Here is a 10,894-nt window from a genome sequence, read left to right as displayed (position 1 = left end):
CCCTCCCCTCCTTCTGCCGTTGCCACCCGCTTTCATTTCCCCCTTTTTCCTCACCATTCTTTTTTTTTCCTTTCTTCTTCTTCTTACTTTCTGCCTGCCTCACGCTGAAGTAACTCTCCGTCCCTCTTCTTCTCTGTCTCTCCTGTCTCTTGATTGCCGTGATCGCCCGCCCACCCCTCCAGTATCTCCAGAACCACATACTGTGACAGCTCATTTAGTCCCTGTGGTCGTTAATTTCACCAATAGGCTGAAGAAGTAACAACGCCAAGAAATGCACGAGAACTCCAAGTCAGCCATACCTTCAAGTGTTAGCTTAAATATATGAGCTCATCTGTTGCAGATAGCTCCTTGAATGACCTCAGTGTGGAGAAATAAAGTTTAATTCTGACAGGACTGATGAGTTCATGGACAGTTTGCGTGGAGCCAAAACAAAAAGCCAAGATCTCGCTGGGCTGGGACGACAGGAGACTCGTTGGTGACTCGAAATAGTGAGAAAATGAGCAAATTCTCTGTCGCAGTCTCACCGAATTCTAAATGTTTGCAACCAAGCGAGCCGTGAGGACGCATTTTGTGTGGCAAGTTTTTGAAAATCTTATTTTTTCAACATCACAGCTTGCTAAACTGTACTCTCGGCCATGCACGTTAATTGTACCCACTTTAGCAGCTGCCCCCACCTTTAAGGTTAACCTGCTGGAGTTAGTTCACTTTTGGAATGAAGAAAGGCAGATCCGGACCAGTTTTTAAACAATTATTATTTGTCATCGGTGTGTTTTTTCTCTTTGGACCTGGACATTAGGAGCTGTAGCTTTCTGTCGTAGGAGAGCGTTCACGTTGGATAGGTTAGGAGCAATTAACTGCAATTAACTTAAAACAACCCCAATCTAAAGAAATGGTGGTGGGTCATGCAACCACTATTTTATAGATCCTTACACCACCATCAAATTTACATAACAGAACCATTCTGGCAGAAATGATGATGACATCCCTGCAGGAAGTGCCACAGACTGCAGTGGAAGAGCTATAGCTAGCTGCTGATATCGCTGTGAAGCTTTTGAGGCTGGAGTTTTTTTAAGATGACGGCAATCCACTTTGGTCTGTAGCTGCCAGCTCATCGATTAAACTCTGCTTCCCCAAACAAAAGAGATATCGAGCTATGAAGATGTTAAGATTAGCTATCTGAGATGTTTACCGTTCAACCTAATTCCACATTCAAAAAATCTGAACTGCTGGTTTAAAGTGCCAAAAGCAGCAAGTCAAAACGGAACAAAAGCAAGAAAAATGCGGCAAACAGTTTTATAATTTCACAGAATTTGCCTCTGACTTTGGTCTACGTAAAGCGACTGAGCTGAGGGAACGGCCGTGCAAGTTTGATAGGCAGTCAGGGAAGAAGGAGAGACGGAGGGGGCTTTGAGAAGTGCATTTACAGATGGAGATGACAGGGCTGTAGATGACTGGTCTGTATTGTGTTATTGTGCTGAGCAGCGGATGGGTGAGTACCTGCCGTCATTTAGTTCCACAGCCTGAAATGGCTTTCCTGCTTTTCAGCCTTTCAGCAGTCAGTCAGTGTGACAAAGGACTGCTGGGAGTCAGAGCCTCGGCTTCTCACGAACTGAGCGCTGCACACGCATTCACACACACACACACACACACACACACACACACACACACACACACACATATATACATATGCACACACGGATGTAAATATTTCACACTCATGAGTAGTCATGCACGGAGAAACTCAATCAGACAGGCTGCGGTAAAGGGCAAACAGATGTTCCAGGCAGGATCCGTTCAAAGTCAGCATAAATAGCATTTTATAGGGATTTATGCCCTCTCTCTTTAAATATATGTGCAGTACAAAGAAAATATCTTGAGTCGACTCTCATTTCTTTCTATTTTGTTTCCAAGCAGACATGCTTTCTTGTAATCTTTTACAGAAATCTTGATCAATAATTATTCAGCCTTTCTGAAGGTCTTTCAAAGGCTTTTTTATTATTATTATTACTTTGGCAGCTTTTTCACTCATTTTTTTGTCCAGTACCTGGTCGTTTTTAGAGAAAGTTTTTCTTTTTTTTTGCTAACTTATCCTCTTACCTATGAATCATTCAGGCATAAAAAGACTCTTAAATTTGAGGGAATAACCAGCTTTGTGTCGACACTTAACAGGCAACTTAGAAAACTGTTTAAAATGGGGAAATCAGATCATTTACGGGCAACAATTAAAACAACTACAGTTGACCGAAGCACCGTGCGATAAAACCATAAAACAAAGACTAACATGGAAACAGAAAAGAGAAGATAAACTCTAAAAGTAAAAATAAAAAGGCGAAATTACTCAAAAACCAAACCATTAATTACGGTTAAAAGCCAAAGAAAATCATCTTTCAGGTGCTGTGTTCGGTCTGTGTGGGATGTTTTTCCTGTTCCTTAAAGACCTAACTTTCAGACTCTATTCGTCTGCTGTGGGCAGCTTATTTAAGACCCGACACTTCGTCTTCTGCCCCCCCTTTTGTCCACTTTCCTTATTTCTTTAATGCACGCGCTGCACAACATGCTGTCATGGTCAGTAACAAGCATTGGACAGGAAATTGCGAGGTTTTGGGTTTTTCTTGTTTTTTGTTCATGTTTTTATTAGTTTCATTTTTATGCTGTCTCTGTTTCCTGGGTTTTTGTATCTTCCATTCACCCTCAGTCAATACTTGGTTTTCTGCCACGCCCACCTCCACCTGTCAGCAATGATTATCACTCACCTGTGCACACTTACCTATCATCCTCTGTGCTTAAAACCCGGTCATTTACTCCACTTCTCTGCTGGTTCATTGTTCAGCTCTATCTGTTCCTGATCCTGTCCTAGTTGTTCATTCCCTACCTGAGTTCTTGCATTTACTTTTTGTTTTGGGCTGCTGCCTCGACAGCCCTTTGTTTTTGTTTATCTTTTAGTTTAATGAATTAGTTTCTGTCATAGTTTTGGTGTTTTGTTTGATGGTTTTTCTGGTTTTTGTTCTGCTGTGTTTGTCTTTTGGATTTGTGTTCATGTCTTGTCATTTTCACCTCCCCAGTAACCTGCCACGCCTCCTTCTCTCATTCCTTGCTGTTCAGTTACTTTCCAGTTTCTCATGCCACACCCACATTACCATGACTACTTAATCACTGCCATCATTTTCACCTGTTTGTTATCACTCACCTGTGCCCATTTTCCTCCTGATCCTCAGCCTTCATATACTGGTCTTTGCTCTTCATTCCCTACTGGGTCATTCCGTTTTTGCTGTGTTTTCCACTTGGTCTATGGTAGTCACGTTTGGTTTAAGATGAGTCTGCGTTCTGGGTTCGCCTCTGTCTCCACGTCTTATGACACTTTCTTTATATTATGTGTCTGCGCTCTGGGTTCGTCTCCATCTCCACCGATCCTGATTGAAGTGAGTGGAAAAAGTCAGAAGAACTATCAATCTAGACCACTTTAGGACAAATTGTAAAGAAATTAATGGTCATTTAAAACTTTAGCACTGTGTGTTTGTGCTTGAGTGTGTGATAACATTTTAGGGACATTTTGTGTATATGGATGCTGGTAAGATTTGCATCTTTTTTCTTTTTGTCCAGTCATCACTCATTATGCACCTCCGCAATCCCATGTGAAAACCACTGTTTAAAATTTTCAGCAGCTAATAGATACTCATCAACCCCCCCCCCCACCCAAAAAAAGCTCATCACGGTTGCTTGCTACACTGATAGCAATTACAAACCAATTGGTCTCACCTCCCGCTGACGGTCAGAGGTTAATCTATCCGGGTTTTCACCCTGACAGCACTTTTTCCTTTTCCTCGTGCCAGCCGAGCAAAAGGAGAAAGGCCGAGGGCGCGGGGGAAAGCAGAGATAGCCCAGGCGAGGCTGAATCCGAAAGCAATAAGGCGACGGCGATAGCGGTGGACACGGGAATAAGGAGGCAGAGATAGAATGACAAAGAGGAAACTACAATGAGGGAAGAAACGGAGAGATAGAGGAAGAAAGAAGAGGCGGCGAGGAGCAGAGATACAGGTGTCAGAGGACGCCAACCGGGTGCCGATAACACAGGTCCAAATGGTCAGAAATGTCCCCACTGTCCTTTCAACTCTCTTAACACACATGACGCCGCCATCAAACGCTCAAGCCAACTGTCCTTGAGGGTAGAAGGTGCCTTTTGGTGCTTATCTCAGATCAGCTGGAATGGCTAACCTTTAACAATGAAAAGAAAAAAAAATGCAAATCTGACCTGAGATGACAGTGTATGTTAAACCTCCTCCTAGTGTCTTAATCTCGGTGCCCAGTGGGCTCTTCCTCACCGGCGCCGCCGCCACTGTGGCTGATGAAATGTAGACGTTTCAAAGAATCGGCTGGCAGCTGGGCTTTTTCAAACACGCACCTGTTCGTTTACGCGTGTTAGCATGTGTGTCTGACCAGGGGAGGGCATTTTCTTGGCTCCGTATGTGTGTGTGTGTGTAGCGGCTGTCTTCATTGTTTCTGCATTGTCTGCAGAAGTGCGCTCATGGGATGATACAGTGCTGAGACTTGTGATGTATGAGGCATCAGGAACATTTGTCTAAAGAGCCTCGGTCCCAAACTTCCACGCTACGCGAAACGCTGCTCGTTAGCCGCAGATACACAGATTGCATTAATCATGTGTTCAAGTGGCTTCTCCTTACAAGATCCGTAACGGAGAATGTTGACTCAGACGCGGAGCAAACTGAGATGAAGGGATAAAAATACACAAGCAGGTCTACAAAAACTGACTGATCACTTCATTAACTTCCAGCACTGTGGGAAAGTCTTGAATCACCTTATTTTTTTTTTTGTCTTATATTTTCCCTCTAACGAGCCGGACTTACTTCAAACTGTTCTAGATCAACATTAAGCGGGCTCAGGTAGCTTTTACTCTGGGTAAATTGTAAGAATTGATCTGGGCGGCTTGACTGAGTTGTGTTTCAGCTCTTGTGTTTGCTTGTCTGCAGACGGTACAGCTATGATTTGTGAAGCTAAAACGGGTTCTCTCCGGCGGTATTACCAGCGCAGCATCTCTGACATCTCTTCTGTTTTCTTGCCTCACAGCCTGGAATTAGAAAGGATTAGTTCGTAACACGGTCTGAGTGTGTTCAAAGTATTTACTTATGAAGGAGGAGGAAGAAATGTATAGCAGACAACAAATCTAGAAGAAAACGTAAGCACAAATAGGTACTCACTACTTCAGTCGAAACTTTGAACCGCCACAAAGAATCAATTAATTCATTATCTAGACTCAGACAATTACTTCAACCCCCTTCACTCTGGGTGAAAACCCTGATACCACCTAAAACAGCCTGTTGGAATGTGACAAATTAGAAAAACCTCCTTCAATGCGAAAACTGGATACAATTAATGCACTTTTTATGTCTGAGACGAAGAGAAGGGTTTCCTGTTCAGATGCAGAATCTGCATTAAGATGATGTTTAGTCGTATAAACAAAGCTGACTCGTCATTTCTCAAAACTGTTGTGTAAAAAAGTGTATTTTTTTTACTTTTAAAGCTTTCTCTCTCTCTCTGTGCCTCACTGAATAAACCTTTCGTGGTCTTATCCATCCTCTGAAATCCCTGCTTTGTAATAAAATATGAAACATTAAACTTCCTGTTTGTGTGTGTGAGTGGAAGGAGGTGGAGGTGTGTGTGTGTGCGTGTGTGTGTGTTAATGACTCAGTGCCAATTCTCTCAGAGCCGCTGACTTCTGATGATGTGGAAGTTAAATAAATAAAATCATTCCTTCGTGGTAATTTTTGTCAAACCTGCCAAACGCAGCCTAAATATTTGACATGGAAGGAGGGAAGATCAGTGAGGAGGGAGATCAAAGGATGGTGGGTGGGGGAGGAGGGGGGTGCGTATGTGCAGGAGTATGTGTGTGTGTGTGTGTGTGTTGGAGTGGTGCAAGCAGTGATGAAACACATTGTGCAGTGTGATATTTTCAACAGCAGCTCCTGCTTACATGGGAGTAATCTAAACTCAAAGCACCGTCAGACTGTGTGTGTGTGTGTTTGTGTGTGTATTAGTCTCCAGCCGCAAGCAACTATTCTTCATATTTCTGTCACCCACTCTTATTCTTCTTCTTCTTCCTCTGTTTCCAAAACAACAAATACACACTCTTTCTCTCTCTCTCTCTCTCTCTCTCTCTCTCTCTCTCTTTCTCTCTTTCTCTCTCTCTCTCTCTCTCACACACACACACTCACACGCACACAAAATGATTGTATTTGTCTTTATCAGTCCCTCCATTTTCTTCGCTCCTCCTTGTGTTCGGTCTCCTTCGTTCAATATTTCATGCTGTTGAGAGCATTTCTATTCTGAGCTCTCTTTCGTTCTTTTTCTTTTTTTCCTTCCTCTCTCCTCCCTCTTTTTTCCTCCATCTCGCCTGTCTTCTCCCCCCCCAAAAAAAAAAAAAAAAAAAAAACCTCTCTCCACACATCACTCTTGCTGTCCTCTCTCCTTCTGTACCCCTATAAATCTCCGGCTTTCTATATCTCATTGCACTCCTAATGTTCTGTGGCCCGTCAAAGTTTTTCTCCCCCGACCCCACCGACTCGCAGTCTCGCTGTCATTTTATTTTCCTCTCTTTCTTTCTCACGTCTTTTCTCTCCTCCAGCCCCCCCCCATGAAGAAGTTTGCGTGACTGTTCTCCTTCTGCCCCCACCCTGGCTTCCTCTCTAACCCAAACACACAGCTCTCTCTTTTTGCACCTCGTTCATTTTAGCATCCAGTCTTAGTGTCACCTCTCCTCCTCTGTCTTGTTCCCTCGTCCTTGTGTGCTCCATCTCCATCTCTACCCCCCCCCTCCACCACACACACACACACACACACCAGCCTCCCAGCCTCCCGCCTGCTCTTAGCCTGTATCAGTGTTGTTTTAGGCACAGCAGTGAAAGGTAAACAGAGAAATTGAAAATTCGTGTCAGTCACTCGGGTGAAAGAGGGACTGGGAGGGGAGGGTGGGGGAGAAGCAGAGGTGGTGATGGAGGGGAGAAGGGAGGCGGTGTGTGTGTGTGTGTGTGTGTGTGTGTGTGGTGTCAGTACAATTTACTAACACAACAGTGAACAGCGAAGCAGGCCAAGAAAGAGAGCAGGCACCGGAGGGAGAGAAGGGGAGAGACTCCCACCTCAGGAATCCCATCAGCGATGGGTTTAGTGCACGGTGTTTACGTGGAGTCAAGAATTCAGCCCTGACTTGTTTACTTCCTGGATCTGAACGTAAACCCCCACGCCCCCCGGAATCTAATCATCAGTGCCAGGAGAGAGCTGGGGTTAGACGTGTTCACGGTTTCAGAGAGGAGCTCTGGACACACAACTGGTTCTGGTTCTGGGCTGGAAGTGTCGTTGGAGTCCCGCTTGTCGCAGCAGGCAGTCTGCTCTGAGGTCACGTCTCAGACTAATTACAAAAATAAAACAGTCTTTGGTGAAACACTGTCAGCCTCTGGCTAAATGAAACCCAGTTTAATTAAAGACTTAAGATTCCTTCATGCAATGCCAGAGTTATAGACTGAGATCATAAGAAAGGATGGAGTTCTGCCGTTTTGGTCAAAACTTGAAAATATGCCATACTGTGAGGTGTTAGCCTTAGAGTATGTGTTATGAATGACTCTCATCTACTACCACACCAAATTTTAGTTTAATGTTTGTAAAACTGGCTGAATTATGGCCATTCTTGTATTTCCTAAGGTCAGCTGGCTGTGGCAGCCATCTTGGACTGGTCTGACTCCAAAAGCTAATTATTTGTAGATGTATATCCGCTGATAACTGTCTGAACGTTTCATTCAAATCAGTGCACTGATTCATGAGATATTTTGCTAACAGACAGACAAGGTTGACTCCATTAACGTTTTGAAACCAGATCTTGCTCAATCAGTCAGTCCTCATAGTTCCTGTCGTGAATGACTGTCAGCTACTAAAACACCGAATTTCAACACAACACCTGTAAAAATGGCTGCGTTCGAGTCATTTTTGTGTTCGCTGAGGTTGCTTCGCTGTGGCGGCCATCTTGAATTTGGTTGTCTCCAAAAGGTAATGGGTTGTAGATGTCAATCCAGTGATCTCAATCAGAGAGTTTCAGTGAAATCCGTCCCGCGGCTCATGAGATATTTTGCTAACAGACAGACAGATTTGAGGTGATGAATAGAACGACCCACTCTGCATCAGATGAAGTGACGGAAATATTTCTGCGACCTGAACGAGAGCTGGCGAAGAGGGAGAGAAACACAGGAACACGAAGAAACGAAGAGCAGCGACAGAAAGCAGGAGTCACGTGGCGTGGAGGGTGTGTGTGTGTGTGTGTGTGTGGGGGGGGGGTCACAAAGAGCTGGTGAAGCAGGTGAGAGGAAGAGGAGTCGGGGGGAGTTGAAATGGACAGCTCGTGAGAGGAGAGGAAGGCCTGGAGAAGACAGAGGGATTCCCCGATGGCATCTCATCTCTCTCTCTTTCTTGCTCTCCTTCTCGCCGTTTCCCCTCCTTTCTTCTCCCAATAAATCATCCTGACTTCTCCTTAACCAACTCATTCCCAGCAGGCAAAAAGAAAACTGTAACAATCTTACTCCTGGATACCATTTCTCTCCTTCCCCCCCCCTCTCTCCTCCTGTCTCTTTTGCTGTCTGGCTTCTCTCTCTCTCTCTCTCTCTCTCTCTCTCTCTCTCTCTCACACACAGACACACACACACACACACACACAGGAGCACATTCCAGATGCACAGTTTGTGCGCTGAAGGTGACAGAGGGAGCAAATCACCGACTGTCGTTGCAGCAGGACAAAGCCGCTGCACTCTAACAACTCGTTTTCAGCCGCGTACAGAAAATAATGATTCAGATACTTCGAGAACATAAGACTCAACACAACATCGGCCCTCAAAGCCCACCTGAGGCTGTTTATCGTGCCCCAGCACTCACAGACTCCGCCCCCCCCCAACAGGAACAATTTACTCTGATTAACTTGTTCAGGTTTTGACGTTTTACGTGGTTTAAATGAGCTCAAAAGTCGTTTCTGCTTGTTGTGTTTCTCTTTGCTATAAGGCTAGAAATAATAAGCGCAAAATGAGTAAACTGTGAGCCAGATTATTGGCCGGACCATTTCTCATGGCACCGTTCAAGGGACAGTTCAAATCTTTTCAAGCGGAGCTCTCTGGAAAGGTTACGAACAGTCAGTATCTTACCTGCCATAGGTAACGATCAGATTGGAGAAATTTGAGTTTAAAAAACACGTACAGAGGTTAATGTGAACACTTTTCTACATATTTGCTCATTTATTTTAAACGTTTACCCTGCTGCCAGTTTTGCTTTGTACAAGAAAAATTCTGATATTTGTGAGGGCTGCACAGAAAGTGCTACAGCCGGTTGCTGCCGCCACTATTAGCACTTGAAAAAAACCCAGAAATTGTACAGAAATAACAACGTAACGCAAAAACCACAGCAATGTGTTGGTTTATAAAACATAATTCACATGAACAACATGAACTTTCCTCTGTTTTGGGTCAGAATTTTATTTGATTTTTTTTCTCCTAACTGACTTTTTAAACACTGTTGGTCATTTTGCATTACCTGTTACTTCTATGAAACTCTACGGTTACCTGCAAGCACAATTAGCGGCTAGCTGTAGCACTTCCAGTCCAAATGTTCTAATATTTCTTGCAGGAAAACCATGTAATGTGGAACTGACAGCAGCGTAAAGGTTTAGGTCGTTACAGCTCGTCAACCGGGTCCAAACTGGGGTCTTCGAAGGGGCTATCTGCAACAGGTAAGATATTAATTGCTTGTAACCTTTCCACAGAGCTTTTAAATTCCTGAGTCATGTCTTAAACATGCCAAACTCTGCACAGTTTTAAAGTGAACCTTTTATCTCCGGAAGACATTCGAAGGGTTTGCTGTTTAATGGCTGCACGAAGAAAAAGTGAAGGAGATGGTTGTGAATCAGTCTGACCTACAGAGTTTTTACAGCCGGGGCAAAGCTGAGGTTCTCTGTGTGTGTGTGTGTGTGTTTTAAAGGCTTATGCATTAAAAATAGAAAAAAAAAGTGTGTGTGTGAGTATTTCATGGGGGAGAGGAGGTGGGCAGCCTTGCAGGATCACCTGCAGACTCCTTCTCCCCACCGGCGGAGGTGGACTGAAACGACAAAAGTTGAAGTGATGGCTGATGTGCTGCAAGTCGGCCACAGCGATGTCGGAGGAATGCGCTTCAGTCGCTCGCGGGGGGGTGGAGTTAGGCAGGGAACGAGCGCTGCCTACCAAACAGAGAGAGGAAGAGGAGGAGGAGGAGAGAAAGAGAGAGAGAGAGAGAAGAGAGACGTGTGGGCAAGCTGCTGCTGCTCCTGCTGCTGCTGCTGCTCACCGAGCACACGATGGTTGGAGACAGGAGTCCTGGAATCAAACTGGCTGCTTGAACGCTTCTTTTTGTTTCATTGTCCTTTTTTTTTCCCCCGTGTGACATCAGGAGGAGAGATAAACAGCAGTCACAACAACAGAAACAACTGCAGCAAGAGAGGAAGAACACTTCAGCCCTGGAGGACCTGATTCACATCCTCTAACATCGTCCTCCAATCTGTGGTTTTATCTCCAGGTGTCCCCATCAGGAGCAGAAACTCTGTTTGATGCCCGGAGAACCAGACCGACCTCTTGCTCGGACTCGCGCCGACCTGCAGCACTTCTCCGGCGGCTCTCACGGACCATACACCCCCTCTACCCCTCACCCTCCACGCTCCACGAAGAAGGTTTTATTTGGGACTTTTTGCAGCACTTGTTAACTTCCATTCCTTTTTTGTTTTCCTTCTTAAAGCATGGAGCCTCTCGTTTCCCTCCTTCTCCCGCGCGGCAGCCTCTGCTGGGATGTTTGAGGGTCGCTCCGTGGAGGGGTGAAGAGAGACTGA

The sequence above is a fragment of the Kryptolebias marmoratus genome, linkage group LG16 (genome assembly GCF_001649575.2).
Source record: "Kryptolebias marmoratus isolate JLee-2015 linkage group LG16, ASM164957v2, whole genome shotgun sequence".
Taxonomy (NCBI): Eukaryota; Metazoa; Chordata; class Actinopteri; order Cyprinodontiformes; family Rivulidae; genus Kryptolebias; species Kryptolebias marmoratus.
This window is presented reverse-complemented; position numbering follows the sequence as displayed.